This window comes from Nansenia antarctica (genome assembly GCF_963989245.1).
Source record: "Nansenia antarctica genome assembly, chromosome: 1".
Classification (NCBI taxonomy): Eukaryota; Metazoa; Chordata; class Actinopteri; order Argentiniformes; family Microstomatidae; genus Nansenia; species Nansenia antarctica.
In genome coordinates this window covers 66770789-66787879 of record NC_137674.1, presented here as the reverse complement: position 1 = coordinate 66787879, position 17091 = coordinate 66770789, and the positions used below count along the sequence as shown (strand labels likewise).

At 45.9% G+C, this 17091-nt stretch overlaps 1 pseudogene across 1 annotated transcript; it reads left to right on the top strand.

The window, feature by feature from the left end:
* The first annotated feature begins 6594 nt into the window (after nt 1-6594).
* LOC308152246 lies at nt 6595-15826 on the top strand (annotated as a pseudogene). The gene is made up of 14 exons: nt 6595-6604; nt 6658-6757; nt 7195-7262; nt 7385-7455; nt 7586-7668; nt 7764-7875; nt 8042-8182; nt 8337-8437; nt 8546-8702; nt 9063-9731; nt 12067-12149; nt 12422-12881; nt 14568-14650; nt 14923-15826. The product of its transcript is annotated as an uncharacterized misc_RNA (transcript).
* Nucleotides 15827-17091: the final 1265 nt, after the last annotated feature.

Sequence of the window (17091 nt, the reverse complement as noted above, 5' to 3'; positions counted from 1 at the left end):
AGTAATCAAACCTCAAACACTGACTATACTGTACTTGCCTGAAGATGACCCCCTGGATTTAATACTCTCAAAAACAAGAAAAAAAGCAATAAAATGGGGGATATATTACTTAAAATAAGCTAAATTACCTGCCAACAGAACAGGACAATTTAAAACTAGTGCAGTCGGACAGAAAACAAGCATATATTGCCTTGATTTAAGATATGTCATCTTACTTAGATTTACTTTTTGCAGTGTGGGGGAGGACGGTGTCCTGTTGACGGGCAAAGCAGAGCACGTAACGCTCAAAACCACAGGAGACAAGACGATGATGGAGGTAAGCCTTACACACACTACTCCTGATGAGTCTTAATTAAGCATTATCACACGAGAGGGAGTGCTGATATTCAGTATAACAGCACGACCACAAGTGTGATATTGCTTGTTTTATTTTTAACAGTTCTACAGCGCAATTTATTAGTTAACAGTAATAAGCGACAACAGATTATGATTTGTTTGTTTATTTAATCATTTATTTTGGCTCCGCCAACAAAAAATTGTTCCGCAACTGAACTTCAACTGGACTGTTGCCTAGTAACCTGAACACAAACATGGCGGAGTGATACATATACAGTAGTTAAAAGTCCCAGTGCTGTTCTACTGTTTTTCGGCACTCGTGGAATGCCTCTTGTCCAATCAAATGACTTAGTCAGAACTAACTGTTATTATAATGTATAATGATTGATACCCCCTTATCTGAAGACTGAGTATCAACCCTTTCTCTTTACAGGGAGGAACCAATGTAGCCAGACTGGTGGCATCAACCATATCTATGGTGATCATACCATCATCAACAATCATTACCATTATTATTACCCAGTGGCCCCTGGGAATGAGGTACCGTCTGGCCAGCCTACTGGTCCTTCAGTCACGCCCCAAGAGTCTGGAGGACAAGCCTCAGAACATGGAACATCAGGGTTAGGGTCGATGGACAGTCTGCTGCAGTACTTCAATTTGCTCACCTGGCTAAACGCCCTTCAAAAGGTAGTCAGATGAGTCTCATACAGAATATGTAATTTAATGTAATGTCCTAATAGCCTGACATGTCAATAACAATGTCAATAACTCTGAGTGTAATTATCGTGGTGGTGATATTGATAATGGTGACATTTGTATGTATTGATACATTTTGGACTTCAAAATGGCACAAGTAATGTATAAAGTAAAAAATAAGATGCTTCCAGACTGTATCCTGAGACTGTTTCGAGTAATTACGAACTCAGAGGAATATGTATGTTTATGAAAACAAAGATTAGAACAAATGCAAAACAAAGATGTATAACAGTTAAAGGAGTTAACTTATGGAATACTTTTGAAAAGGAAATGAAAATGTGTAGTACACTAAAAGGATTAAAGAAATTACTAAAAAATAAGATGATTAACAAGTATAAAACAGGTATAAATATAGTTTTTGTTTGGTATTTTTGAAAACATGCGTAAGTAAAATGTTGTTTATAAATGTTTCTATGTCTTGATTATGCATTCATAAGGGGAAAACCACTAATGTAAAAAGGTTAGGCGGATTAATATAGTTTTTGGTTTGGTACTTTTGAGTTTTCTGTTAAGATGCGTAAGTGAATTTTTGTTTATAAAAGTTTCAATGTTTTGATTATGTACTCATGGGGAAAAAACCATACATGTAAAAAGGGTAGGCGCAATAAGCCATGGCTTCAGCCTCCACCTTTTTGGTCCTGGTGTTGTGACTGTGTACATTTTTAATATCTGTATTATGAATTGTAAAGGGACCAAAATTAACATTCTCAATCAATACAGCATGCAAATATTGTGTGCAGGTTTTTATCATAATATGAGTGTGTTGCTTACTATGATATCAACTGTATGTTTCATTGTTTTGGACTAATTGTTCTTATTTTTGACTTTGACCAAAGTCTGTCTCAAATGAGAACCACCCACAGATAATCTCTCTAGAGAGGGATGAGGTGGAGCTCTCCTCAGAGCCCCTCTCCATGGTGAGGACGCCTCCCATGACAGGTGAGGTGAAGATCCCCAGTGTCCTCATGGAGGAAATGACCCTTCACCAGACCCCCCAGTCTGTTGATGAGCCCAAGGCAGAGCCCCAAGACATCATGACAGCCCCTGAGGTTGAACCACCTCCTCAGAGAGAAGAGGGCCCCAGGGCCAAAGAGGCATGTACCCCTCCACAGAGGGATGAGGTGGAGCTCCTTCCAGAGGCCCTCTCCATGGTGAGGACACCTCCTATGACGGTTGAGGTGAAGATGCCCAGCGTCCTCATTGAGGAAATGACCCTCCACCAGACCCTCCAGTCTGTTGATGAGGCCAAAGAGGCATGTACCCCTCCACAGAGGGATGAGGAGGAGATTCCCAGTGTCCTTGTTGAGAAAATGACCCTCCATCGGACGATGATGAGGGATGAGGTGGAGCTCCTACCAGAGGTGGAGATTCCCAGTGTCCTCCTCTTTACCCACAGGGATGAAGACACAGCACCGGAGGTTGTTACCCCTCCCCAGAGGAAAGAGGTGGAGCTCCTCCCAAAGGCCCTGTCAGTGGTAAACACACCTCCCATGACAGGTGTCAACTCTCAGGCCAAGGCAGACACCACGACACAGTTTGCCTTCTATACAACATTTAATCCCCAACAGAGGGACCAGGGGGACATCCTCCCTGACGCTGACCCCCCATCAAAGTGGGATCTGGAGATGGGTGCTGTGGGTGTGGCTACAGGTGTGGAGGAAATAACCCTCCACCAGACCCTCCAGTCTGTTGATGAGGCCAAGGCAGAGCCCCAGGACATCATGACAGCCCCTGAGGTTGTACCACCTCCACAGAGGGAAGGTTGGGAGCCCCAATCTACCCCTCCACAGAGGGATGAGGTGGAGCTCCTTCCAGAGGCCCTCTCCATGGTGAGGACATCGCCCATGATGGTTCAGGTGGAGCCTCCTAGTGACCTCTTCGAGGAAGTTGACCTTCTGGATAAGGCAGTGGCCAAAAACACTGTGACCCTGACACAGTTTGCCTTCTTGAAGGCATTTAATCCCCAACAGTGTCACCAGCTCCCTGAAACTAACCCCCTATTAAAGTGGGATCTGCTGGAGATTGGCGCTCTGGGTGTTGAGCCTCCACAACAGCTGGGAGTTCGACCGAAAACCTGCCTTGAGGTGAGACCCCAGATTACTACAAACAGGGGTAAAACATGCGCTTCATCAGAGGACAAGGGGCAGGATTTAGATCCAGCTACACCTTAAGGTCCACATTTAACTATCATCTTACAGCAGTCATATTCTAACTGTACAAGCATTGCTTTTTATCCAACTCATTCAGGTTAGTTTCATTGAGCAGATTTTATTTATATAATTATTTTTCACAGAGCATGCCCTTTCCATCACCTCCACCAATGATGGCTCCACCAACGACAGCTGCCCTTAAGATGGTTCCCCTTATGAAGCCTTGCTGTCTGTGGGATCCTCCATCTACCACTCCAGGACACATACACTCTAGGAGTGCAGGTAATTACTGCTGTGGCTTAACTCCTTACACCCAGTCAGTCTGTAATGATTATAATGACTGTGGTGATGATGGTGATGATGACGAATGTAAAATGTGTTCTTTACAGTAACATGCAGCTTGACTGAAGTAACAGTGTAAATGACTTTTTTCTTTCTTTCACAGGCTATTATCCCCAAAGGAGCCTTTTCACTGATACCCATTATTCTAAAAAAAATAACTAAAACAATTCCCAAAACTTCTCGGCATATCAAATAAAATAAAAAGCATTCCCACCGCTTCTCTCATTCATTCCTTAAATCAGATGGACTTGTGTGTTTTACCTTTTATCTTTCCATAGTGTCATTTGCTCTCTGAGTTTAGACAGGTATGTTGGAGGTGTACTACATTGAAATGTGCTATGAAGAGCTTTGCATTTTTTTTTACTGATTTATTTGCCCTGCAATCAACTTGTCAGTCAATTGTTGGAATTTGGTATTTTTGCTCTAGGCACAGAGTCACCCATATTCGGCACCCCTAGAGCAATTAGGGGTTAAGTGCCTTGCTCAAGGCCACATGCAAGCTCCTTCCTGAGGCAGGGATCAAACTAGCCAGCCAACTGCTAGCCAGCCTCTCTAACCTCTAGGCTACCTACCAAAGCATTGATCCTTCCCAATGTGAACTGGATCTACTCTGACCAGTGTCAAACATCAAATTGAGCAAACACCGCAACATAAGGTTGAACTAACCCTTATCTTCTTTGCAAGTGGCATAGATTGTTACCAGGGCCGTTACCAAAACGTATAAGAGGAAGTTACTGTAATTTAGCCGCTAACACGCTCGCGACGTTGCAAGCTAAACTCCAAAATGCTAGGTGACAGAGCAATAGACCCAGATTTTTTTTAAAGGATTTTTAAAATACTTTTATTGACAACAAGAAATGTTTGATGAAAAAAAAAAAAAAAAAAACACACATGAAAAAGCATAATCAAAGTTAGCTCTTTGCGCAACAGCATCCTTACACATAAGGACAAACATGGTTTGAGGAAACATCATTAAGGCCCCTTCAAGTGAATTGTCAAAACAAACAGTATATCAACTCTTCAATCCAACATGGTGTTTGGCTTTCATCATGGCATTTTTGTAGAACAGGAAAAAACTGTCAATAATATGACCACGTTGGTGACTTGTAAGAACTTGAACAGGCAAAAACATCCGTAGCTTGGTTGGTAGTCCTCTCAAGGTACCTTGATGGTGTGTGTGTGTGTGTGTGTGTGTGTGTGTGTGTGTGTGTGTGTGTGTCAGTCGCTGTGTTCCTGGCTGTTGCTCAGTTCAGGGCTGCGGTCCAAATCATCATCATCATCAACATTGTCTTCTTGATGGTTCCTCTGACTGGAGAAGTGTGATGAGGAGCTGGTGGAGGGTTCCTCAGCTGACTGACTCAGAGTCGCGGTCTGGGATGCCTCTGAGGAGGGAGGGAGATCTTGTTTATTTTATTTTTTTACTGATTTATTGCCATGCAATCAACTTGTCAGTCAAATAAATAATTTTATAATTTTGCCATTTAGCAGACGCTTTTAATCCAAAGCGATTTACAATTACGAATTACAGGGACATTCCCCCTGGAGTAACTGAGGGCTAAGTGCCTTACTCAAGGGCACACTAGTAAGTCAATTGTTGGAATTTGGTATTATTGCTCTAGGCACAGAGTCAGCCATATTTGGAGCAATTAGGGGTTAAGTGCCTTGCTCAACGGCACATGCAAGCTCCCTCCTGAGGTGGGCATCGAACCAGCGGCCTTCCGAGTGCTAGCCGGCCTCTCTAACCTCTAGGCTACCGCCGCCCCAATTAATTAATTAATTCATAAATAATTAATTAAGATTAACCAATGCATAACTGTATTCCTCAACATACCCTTTCCAACTGAGGTCATTTGGTTAAATGTCTGCAATTCAATCTCTATATCGGGTATGGCAAAGTCAATCAAGTGTCAGCAGAGGAATTGAGATATTGGATGAGTTCCCTGTAGCCCGCTGCCCACATGAACCCAAGATGATTTTAAAGGTACAACAGCTTTCAGGAAAATAACCCACTGGTGTTTTTTTTTTTTTTTTTACTGTTTCGAACTACAAATACATTTTCTACCCTGTCAAAATGTCCTTCTGGGTGTGGTTGGGTGACTGACCTGTGTGCTGTTGCATACGCGCCAGTCTTCTCTCCAGGGCCAACTGTTTGTTCAGCTCCATACGTCTCTGCTGCTCCTCTGTCAGGGAGGGGAGGGCCGTGGGAGCCGGGGCGGGGGCTGGGGTGGAGTGGATCAGTCTTGGGGGTTCGTCAGCGAAACCTCCATCTCCGAATGGGTCTGGGTCGTCATGGATAGGGTCTTCTCTCCGTACTGCTTCCTCCCCCTCCTCACCTGGATGAATTGAGAAAGTCACTCAGCCTGTGAATCACTACATTTGTTTAGGAACATGACAAGTCAAGGCTCTTCTGTAGTAATAACATTATTTACTTCAAAAAGACACTTCCATTGTTTTCCACCTAGTGTTTGGTGTATTACTGTAAAGATGCCCTGGATAGTGACATTTGTATCTTACCGTCTTTGCCTATGAAATCGTCATGTGTCAACGGCATGTCCAATCGTATTCGCTTGAGACAAGTCTGATGAAAATAAAGCAAGAATTAAGGTTTCACACATGTTTTTTAATATATGCTTGATGGAAATATGTGTTGTTGTAAAAAAATAAAAAAAATATTAATAACTGCCTGCAATCACATCAGAACAAAACAAAAAAACATATTTGCTGTATCAAAATAATAGATATATGGACAATATGACCAGCCTGTCAGCTAAATAGTTTTCCCTCCAAAAATGCAAAGAGAGTTGGATAGCATCACAGGTGCCAAATCCAGGGAACACACAGTATCTTCAGAACATTTATTTTCCCTCCAAAAAAGTAGAAGGTGCTATCAATTTATTTTGGAGGGAGAACTATTTGACAGACAGCTTCTTAGCAATAGCATCCTATGCTTCCACCAAAATACCAAACGATAAGTAACAGCTAACCATAACCATGTCAATGTGATTGTTTAATGCTCTCAAGTTTTTGTCAACTGTATGGTTTCGTCATCTACCTGCCCTGTTACACCCGGTAGGGATTGCAAAGCACTTCCGCTTAGGGAGTCAGGAGGATGCCCACGAGTTCCTGCGATACACTGTGGATGCTATGCAAAAGTCCTGCCTGCCTGGAACCAAGTAGGTGTTACTGAGGGAGTTATGGAAATCAGTGTTCAGCCACTAGGATGTAGTGTACTTGGATCTGACCTACATTCATATTTAGCTTAGAATACAGTGAGACATGATTAATAGATATGTTGCAATGACCCTCGCTTATAGAAGCGACCCTTAAAACTGACTGTAGCAAGCTCTTGTGGATAGTGGATTTCCTTTCTGCGCCAACAGGTTACCTTTCTGTAATTATCTTTGCTCTATTTCCTCTGCTGTCTCTTCCCCTTTATTTCTTCTTCTCAAAGGGCTGTAACAGTTTGTGTTGCTAATGGTTAATAAACGAGTATCTTGATTTGAGAATGTACTGTAGTACAGACTGGCTGACTATTAGGAATAATTCATTCACATTTTGAGTAGTTTGTAGTTTGTCTTTTTAATTCTTCTGACATTTCTTTTTTCAATAGATTGGACAGGCAAACGCAGGCAACCAGTTTTATCCACCAAGTCTTTGGAGGGTACCTACGATCCAGAGGTAAGTTATTGGTCCAAACTTGCATTGCTCATTTGTATGCTGCTTATACTGTATGTATGTTGCTTACCCGTACAAAGTTAGCAAAGAAAAGCACTGAATCTTCAATGCTCAATCTTTCACAGTAAAATGTTTAAACTGCAAAGCAGTCTCTGACACGTTTGACCCCTACTTGGATGTCACATTGGAAATAAAGGTAACACACAATTATACATAATCATTCTGCTGTTTCACATCAATCAAGTACCTTTTACAAGAATTATTCATCGTGATATGAGATATTGGTAATAAGTAAATAATTGAGAATTGTGTCTGTCGTCTTGCAGACGGCTCCCAGCATAACCAAGGCACTGGAGCAGTTTGTCAAGCCAGAGTAACTGGATGGAGAGAATGCATACAAATGCACAAAGTTAGTATATACCTGTATTCATTTATTTGTGCAGCCTATTGAGTTTTGATTCCTCACATCATAATGGAATGCAACTGACTAAAACCTGTCTGCAGGTGTAAGAAAATGGTTCCAGCCTCAAAGAGATTCACCATCCACCGGAGCTCCAACGTGCTCACCATCTCTCTGAAGCGCTTTGCCAACTTCAACGGGGGCAAGATTGGAAAGGTAAGATCATTTTGGGAATATTTGGATTCAGGTTTAGAATGTTAAATGCAATAGGGTATTTTTTTCCTCTTCTCAGACAATCAGAAATGCCTTAGTTATTTTGAAGATGTACCCCCTGTTCGTTTCCCTGTGTGGTGCTGACCACGTCCTTACTCTCCTTACTCAGGACGTGAGGTACCCCGAGTACCTGGACCGTAGGCCCTTCATGTCCCAGTCCCACGGGGAGCCCCAGGTCTATGTTCTGTACGCAGTGCTGGTCCACTCAGGCCGTAGCTGCCATGCTGGACACTACTACTGCTACATCAAGGTATCACACACACACACACACACACACACACACACACACACACACACACCCCCCTCATAAAAATTCAGTTCACCAGTGCATCAGCCAGTCTCATTTTGCTCAGAATTAGATGTTGATGTGATGTGACGTTAACAGTCCTCTTCTTAATTCTCAGGCCAGTAACGGGCAGTGGTATCAGATGAACGACTCCTCTGTGTCTGTCAGTGACATCAGATCCGTTCTCAACCAACAGGCTTACGTGCTCTTCTACATCAGGTGAGTACCACAGAGGCGCAAAGACATTTCACAACTTACATTTCTTGTGCATGCCCCCCCCCCCCTTTTTTTTATCACGAAAACATCTTGTTGTATTCCGGCCGCCAGGTCACCTGATCTGAAGAACGGAGGGGACTGTAACCTCGTGAGCCGCACCCCAGGCCAGTCGTCCCCGCGCCCTGTCCTCACGCCCCGTGTCAACCTCGGGCCTCGCCACAACTCCACCGGCTTCATCGGCCCCCAGCTGCCCCAAAACATGGCTAAGGTACAGCCTCTATACTGCACTGTATACACACACATACTCTTTGATTGTCATATGAGCCTCCACACGCAGCTTCACACCACATTGGCATGATACTTAATGATAATTCTGATGATGATTAAAGATCAATGAATGATAATACTGTATTCACAGCAAGCTCGCGTACCAGTGTTTCGCACAGATTTGTTTTTGGCAGGGCACATGAGTACACATCCAGCGATGCCATTACCATTTACTCATTTTCGATTGAGTTCTATCTAAGCCAAAACTCCAGACAGGGGGGTCCGCCCCACCTATTCAATGGTAAGGGAAACAGCAGTGTGTAATGAGGCTTGTAGCTAACTTATTTTGGTTGTTTCACAGAACACCCTTCACGTCAACGGGAACGGCTCTCTAAGAGACAATCCATCTGGCTCCAAGCCTAGCACCAGCAGTGGCGGCCTCGGAAAACCGAGCCACGTGCTGCCCTCCGCCTCCTCTTCTTCATCCTCCTCGTCCTCCATCTCCTCAAACCCACTCTGCCGTCCCACTGGGATCCCCGACCCTGCTCTCCTTCTACAGAAGCTCTCCTTCTACATTGGCCAGGGCAAGCAGATCCGCCCCTCCTCATCCTCTTCTTCAGCCTCAGCTTCCTCCTCTTACGTCCAGCCGTCCGCCTCCTCCTCTTCCTCTTCCTCACAGTCTACCTCAGCCTGTATGTCCGCCCCTCGCCCGCCTCGTGTGAACGGCACGTCAGCCAGTAATGGGAATCACGGCTCCTCCTTCCTGGTGCCGTACGGCCACGAGTCATCAGAGGAGTCTGATCAGGAGGGCGGCGCTCTAGAAAACGGCCTGGCCAAGCCTAATTTCAACGGGAGGAACGGAGGAGCCGTCTACGGACCGGCCCCGCGACCCCAGCCGGCCGTTAAGACCAACGGTGCTGGTGGGAGTGAGGCTGGGGCGCACCACAACAGTAACGGCATCGCCAAACCCAACCAGAACGGTCACCAGAACGGACACCACAAAGTCAATGGCCTCAAACACACTGACAAGGTACTTAGTCAAATAACATGCCAAAACGGTAGCATAGAATAGTTTCTATCTGATAAAGTGTGGTTATCTGATATCGGGCCACATATAGGATTGTTGTCATGGTATTTGGCTGCTTGCAAGGACACGAGAAGAAGGTATTGTTGTTGAAATACTATTGCAAAGCATTATCCTGCAGTATGTCATCATGTCCTTATCCTGCAGTATGTAATCATGTCATTATCCTGCAGTATGTAATCATGTCATTATCCTGCAGTATGTAATCATGTCATTATCCTGCAGTATGTAATCATGTCATTATCCTGCAGTATGTAATCATGTCATTATCCTGCAGTATGTAATCATGTCATTATCCTGCAGTATGTAATCATGTCATTATCCTGCAGTATGTAATCATGTCATTATCCTGCAGTATGTAATCATGTCATTATCCTGTCAGTATGTAATCATGTTTGTATGTCAGTATGTAATCATGTCATTATCCTGCAGTATGTAATCATGTTTGTATGTCAGTATGTAATGTAACCTACATCTCTGGTATGGAGAGGACCCAGCCTGTCTCCAGTGTGCAGCCCCAGCAAGCCTCAAACACATCTTGGTGGGTTGCAAGACCAGTCTAACTCAAGGAAGATACACCTGGCGCCACAACCAAGTGCTAAAGTGCTTGGCTGCCGAACTTGAGCACAAGAGGGTAACCACCAACGCCATGCCTCTAAATGCCCAGACTACCTTTCCACGGAAAACAATCTTCATCCGGGAAGGGGAGAAACAGCGGACCAAGCCATCACCTCCAGACTCAGGCCCACTGAACGCAGCCCGGGATTGGGAAATGCGGGTAGACCTCAGCCAGAGGCTCACCTTCCCACCCGAAATTGCAGCGACCAACCTGCGCCCAGACCTAGTCCTCTGGTCCAAGTCCTGCCGGCGTGTCTTCATCGTAGAACTGACGGTCCCATGGGAGGAGGCCATCGATGAGGCATTCGAACGGAAGAGGCTGCGGTATGCCAACTTAGCAGTCGAAGCAGAGGGGCGGGGCTGGAACGTGAAGGTGTGGCCAGTGGAGGTGGGCTGCAGAGGCTTTGTAGCCAGCTCCACCACAAGGCTCCTGGGGGCAGTAGGGATCAGAGGACAGGCCCAACGGAAGGCAATTAAAGAACTGTCCACTGCAGCAGAACGGAGCAGTCACTGGCTGTGGCTGAAACGTAGGGACCCAACATGGGCTCCCAAATGACCACGTGGTGCCACCGTGCGACACACACCCAGGCCTGATCAGCCTGTGGTGGGCCAACCTCGGCAGAGGGTGTCTTGTGATAAATGGCCGAAACACTGTTAGAGTAAATTATTCAATAATGGCAGCCTGTTTCGTTTCAAGATGTATAAGAAAAGATATTTAATAATCTTCTGCAGAAGGAGGAAGTTTACAAGCACGTCAGACAGGTCTTAACAGTGAAAGTTCCTCGTAAAAGTAAAGATCATTCATTTCATCTGAGTATTTATACAAACAGGTACCTTCAGGTAAGGGGTCCGCCCTCAAGTGAGGTTTAGACCAATCATGAGCAATGGGTGTGGACCTGTACATTTGATGAAGATGATTATGATGAAGGCTAGGGGGGAAGCGGCCCCCACTTTCTCCCAGACAGACAAAAGGTGAAAACGGAACACAATGGCCACAACTGGTTCAGTCTGGTCTTAGAGCACTGGGTCTGGGGCGACACAAAGGTCCGAAACTGCTCTAGATGGTTTGGTCCACTCCGGGACAAAAGAGGGCAATCAGGTCTTTGTAATCATTTAAATGTGTCCGCCGTCCAGCCGATGTCAAGCTTCAAGCAGAGAAACCGGTTCTATTGTGTGATAACAAACAGGAAATCAGCTTACATAGCTTTGCCCCAAGACATCCAAAGTTTGAATCTTAAATGTAGAAGAATGTCTTTTACATATAATAATTTTCTCTCACAACACCCAATGAGGTCGGGGACCACAACTGAAGATGTGTCGTACTGGTGGCACCACGTGATCATTGCCAAATTCCACTCCACCCAAGAGGACATCTCCAACTCCACTCAGTCAATTGTTGTGCTAATTATTTAGGGATTTTAACATCTAGTCCTATTAAGAATCCAATCATGTCTATATCCTGCAGTATGTAATCATGTTTGTATGTCAGTATGTAATCATGTCATTATCCTGCAGTATGTAATCATGTCATTATCCTGCAGTATGTAATCATGTCATTATCCTGCAGTATGTAATCATGTCATTATCCTGCAGTATGTAATCATGTCCTGTAAATATTTTCATCAGTGCGCCCATTGATGTTTGTGTTTGTGTTCTGTTGCAGGTTTCTAGCAGTGGTCATGGGCTGTCGTCTGGTGTGGGTCCAAGCATAGCTAACGGCAGGGAGTCTCATCACAGTCGGCCAAGGTGAGACAACCCTCACACCTCCAGGCACTGTGCAGATTTCAATGATTTTAAATTATGATATTAAGAATGTAATTGTATTAAGCCTGTATGCTTTTCTTCTTCTTTTTTTCTAGCAAAGAGGTATATAATACCCAGGCCACCCCTTCTCAGAGTGAGAGTCTGCATGGTGCAGTTAGTGAGGGTCGACTCTCCCTTACACCAGAGATATGCGCCTCCACCCATGACAACGGAGCTAATCCGCTCCCTCACCACGCACCATCCTCTGCTGCTAGTTCGCCAATGCCCACTGCCACCATGAACACATCGGATGTAGGAGCTAATTCGCTAACCGATGCCCAGAGGGCAAGTAGTTCCACTACGCACCCCAACAACCAGACGGCCTTATCCACCCAGCCGACACCCTCCCTCGACACCCCGGTCACCTCTGCCTTCTCCAAGCCCCCGCCTGGCCCAGCCCCGGGGGCCTCTGTGGGCCTGGTAGCCCCACACAAGTACGACACCAGGGAGATCCAGAGAACTGTCTCTGAGACCGACAGCCTGGCCACAGGGCCGGAGCGACGAGAAGAGGGCAGAGAGCCCCATCTGGACAAGCCCAGCTCCAAAGACGGACGCTCCTCCGTGGAGAGGAAGCGGGAACCCCCACGTGACCGCGAAAGGGAAAGGGAAAAGGGGAGGCACCGACGGTACTCTTCTGACAGGGACCGAGACAGAGACCAACGGCGCCACAACCAAGTGCTAAAGTGCTTGGCTGCCGAACTTGAGCACAAGAGGGTAACCACCAACGCCATGCCTCTAAATGCCCAGACTACCTTTCCACGGAAAACAATCTTCATCCGGGAAGGGGAGAAACAGCGGACCAAGCCATCACCTCCAGACTCAGGCCCACTGAACGCAGCCCGGGATTGGGAAATGCGGGTAGACCTCAGCCAGAGGCTCACCTTCCCACCCGAAATTGCAGCGACCAACCTGCGCCCAGACCTAGTCCTCTGGTCCAAGTCCTGCCGGCGTGTCTTCATCGTAGAACTGACGGTCCCATGGGAGGAGGCCATCGATGAGGCATTCGAACGGAAGAGGCTGCGGTATGCCAACTTAGCAGTCGAAGCAGAGGGGCGGGGCTGGAACGTGAAGGTGTGGCCAGTGGAGGTGGGCTGCAGAGGCTTTGTAGCCAGCTCCACCACAAGGCTCCTGGGGGCAGTAGGGATCAGAGGACAGGCCCAACGGAAGGCAATTAAAGAACTGTCCACTGCAGCAGAACGGAGCAGTCACTGGCTGTGGCTGAAACGTAGGGACCCAACATGGGCTCCCAAATGACCACGTGGTGCCACCGTGCGACACACACCCAGGCCTGATCAGCCTGTGGTGGGCCAACCTCGGCAGAGGGTGTCTTGTGATAAATGGCCGAAACACTGTTAGAGTAAATTATTCAATAATGGCAGCCTGTTTCGTTTCAAGATGTATAAGAAAAGATATTTAATAATCTTCTGCAGAAGGAGGAAGTTTACAAGCACGTCAGACAGGTCTTAACAGTGAAAGTTCCTCGTAAAAGTAAAGATCATTCATTTCATCTGAGTATTTATACAAACAGGTACCTTCAGGTAAGGGGTCCGCCCTCAAGTGAGGTTTAGACCAATCATGAGCAATGGGTGTGGACCTGTACATTTGATGAAGATGATTATGATGAAGGCTAGGGGGGAAGCGGCCCCCACTTTCTCCCAGACAGACAAAAGGTGAAAACGGAACACAATGGCCACAACTGGTTCAGTCTGGTCTTAGAGCACTGGGTCTGGGGCGACACAAAGGTCCGAAACTGCTCTAGATGGTTTGGTCCACTCCGGGACAAAAGAGGGCAATCAGGTCTTTGTAATCATTTAAATGTGTCCGCCGTCCAGCCGATGTCAAGCTTCAAGCAGAGAAACCGGTTCTATTGTGTGATAACAAACAGGAAATCAGCTTACATAGCTTTGCCCCAAGACATCCAAAGTTTGAATCTTAAATGTAGAAGAATGTCTTTTACATATAATAATTTTCTCTCACAACACCCAATGAGGTCGGGGACCACAACTGAAGATGTGTCGTACTGGTGGCACCACGTGATCATTGCCAAATTCCACTCCACCCAAGAGGACATCTCCAACTCCACTCAGTCAATTGTTGTGCTAATTATTTAGGGATTTTAACATCTAGTCCTATTAAGAATCCAATCATGTCTATATCCTGCAGTATGTAATCATGTTTGTATGTCAGTATGTAATCATGTCATTATCCTGCAGTATGTAATCATGTCATTATCCTGCAGTATGTAATCATGTCATTATCCTGCAGTATGTAATCATGTCATTATCCTGCAGTATGTAATCATGTCCTGTAAATATTTTCATCAGTGCGCCCATTGATGTTTGTGTTTGTGTTCTGTTGCAGGTTTCTAGCAGTGGTCATGGGCTGTCGTCTGGTGTGGGTCCAAGCATAGCTAACGGCAGGGAGTCTCATCACAGTCGGCCAAGGTGAGACAACCCTCACACCTCCAGGCACTGTGCAGATTTCAATGATTTTAAATTATGATATTAAGAATGTAATTGTATTAAGCCTGTATGCTTTTCTTCTTCTTTTTTTCTAGCAAAGAGGTATATAATACCCAGGCCACCCCTTCTCAGAGTGAGAGTCTGCATGGTGCAGTTAGTGAGGGTCGACTCTCCCTTACACCAGAGATATGCGCCTCCACCCATGACAACGGAGCTAATCCGCTCCCTCACCACGCACCATCCTCTGCTGCTAGTTCGCCAATGCCCACTGCCACCATGAACACATCGGATGTAGGAGCTAATTCGCTAACCGATGCCCAGAGGGCAAGTAGTTCCACTACGCACCCCAACAACCAGACGGCCTTATCCACCCAGCCGACACCCTCCCTCGACACCCCGGTCACCTCTGCCTTCTCCAAGCCCCCGCCTGGCCCAGCCCCGGGGGCCTCTGTGGGCCTGGTAGCCCCACACAAGTACGACACCAGGGAGATCCAGAGAACTGTCTCTGAGACCGACAGCCTGGCCACAGGGCCGGAGCGACGAGAAGAGGGCAGAGAGCCCCATCTGGACAAGCCCAGCTCCAAAGACGGACGCTCCTCCGTGGAGAGGAAGCGGGAACCCCCACGTGACCGCGAAAGGGAAAGGGAAAAGGGGAGGCACCGACGGTACTCTTCTGACAGGGACCGAGACAGAGACCAACGGTACCACCGGGACTGTAGCCGAGAACGGGATCGCGACACGGACCAGTGGGACCACCACCGGTCCTACAGAGACCGCTCGCCCAGCCGGGACCAGCACCACCGGGACTGGGAGACGGAGCGCCGCTGGGAGAGGAACTTCCACCACCCCAGAGACAGGGACAGGTGCCACCACCACTACCACCACCATCACCACCGATCCAGAGACGAGAGGGAGAGGAAGGATTACGGCTCCCACAACTACCCCCACAGGGAGGAGCCCCACGGCCGCTCAAGGGGGAGAGAGGAGGGCCGGGAGAGGGGCGACGGCAAGGAAAGAGACCTCCCCGCTAAGGAGGAGACCTCCTTGCCCGCTCTGACCTCCACCAAGGCCAAACACTCACCCCACCGTCGGGCCCTCTCACCATGCCTGGAGCATAAACATCTCAACCGCTGCTCAGTCGAAGACTCAGGACTTTGAACTTTGGTACATTTTGACTTATTCTTGTCTTGAGGATCTGTCCACCTGGTAAAATTGAATAAGAAGAATGGGGGGAAAAAAGTCAACTTTTTTTTGGGCCTACGAGATGAACTGTTTGATGTCAGTTGGCTGCGAGTTTATGATGTCACCATATCCGCATATCTGTATGTGGTACTCAGCAAAACGGTTTTCTCTTTGTAAGAAAAGAAAAAAAAACTGGAGGAAATGTATATGGAGGCGTTTTGTCTGGAAGAGAAGGAGCTGGCCTGGGACTGGCTGTTGTGACTGTGTGTGCACTTACACCACCACACCTACCCTGGACAGACTTGAGGACATTTCCAGCTCTTTTATGTTTTTGCTTTTTTCCCCCTCTCTTTCTCTCAACCCTTTCACTGGAGAAGACAACTTTTTTTCTCTGCATCCCTCTTTTCACACTCACTGAGACACCCTTTCTTTCTATCCTTTCTTTTAAACTCATTATTCAAGTATACAAAAAAACATTAAAAAAATAATTATGTTATCACTTTTGGCTGTGGACCTTTTGTGTTTGCTTTTTAAAAATCCAGTTTGTTTTTTCTAGCGTTCATAAGAAAGAATACTGTGAATTTAATTTTGAACTGTACTATCAGTTATTTTTTATACATAAACAGTCCTGTATCAGGAATACCAATAGAGATTTTTTTTTTCTTCATGTTTCTGGTTTGTTTTAGACAATTCCCACAACTTAATTTAGACCATGTTCTATGGACATAAGTCAGTGAAATGGGTATGGTTTGCTGTTTTTTCTACGTAAAAAAAAATATGACAACAGTTATGTTATACCTTTTAGTTCAACAATAGCATGTAAAATGTATACATTGTACAAGGTATATAAAAAGCCTTAAATACATTTGTTAATGTCAGAAATTGTAACCCTCACTTTGTTTACAAGCATTGTTTGTTGGAGTGAATGCTTATGATGGGGCATGTACACCACAATGGGTAAAATGTCCGCCTTTCTACCAGATGGAGTTATTATATGGAAGCTACCCCTTTTGGTTAAATAATTTTCGTATGAGTGATTGATATACTGAACTGAGTGTCACAGACTTTTTTGGGGAGGTCAGAGAATGGTTGTTTGTTGTACCACTTCTTGGATTCAGGGCTTATCATACGTATACAGTGCAATGGCATGGTCGTTTTTGTAGGTTTTTCTAGTCATACAATGACAGGATGGGTTTAACATGGGAGCTAAATACTCATTTCTTATTCACGTGACACAGTAT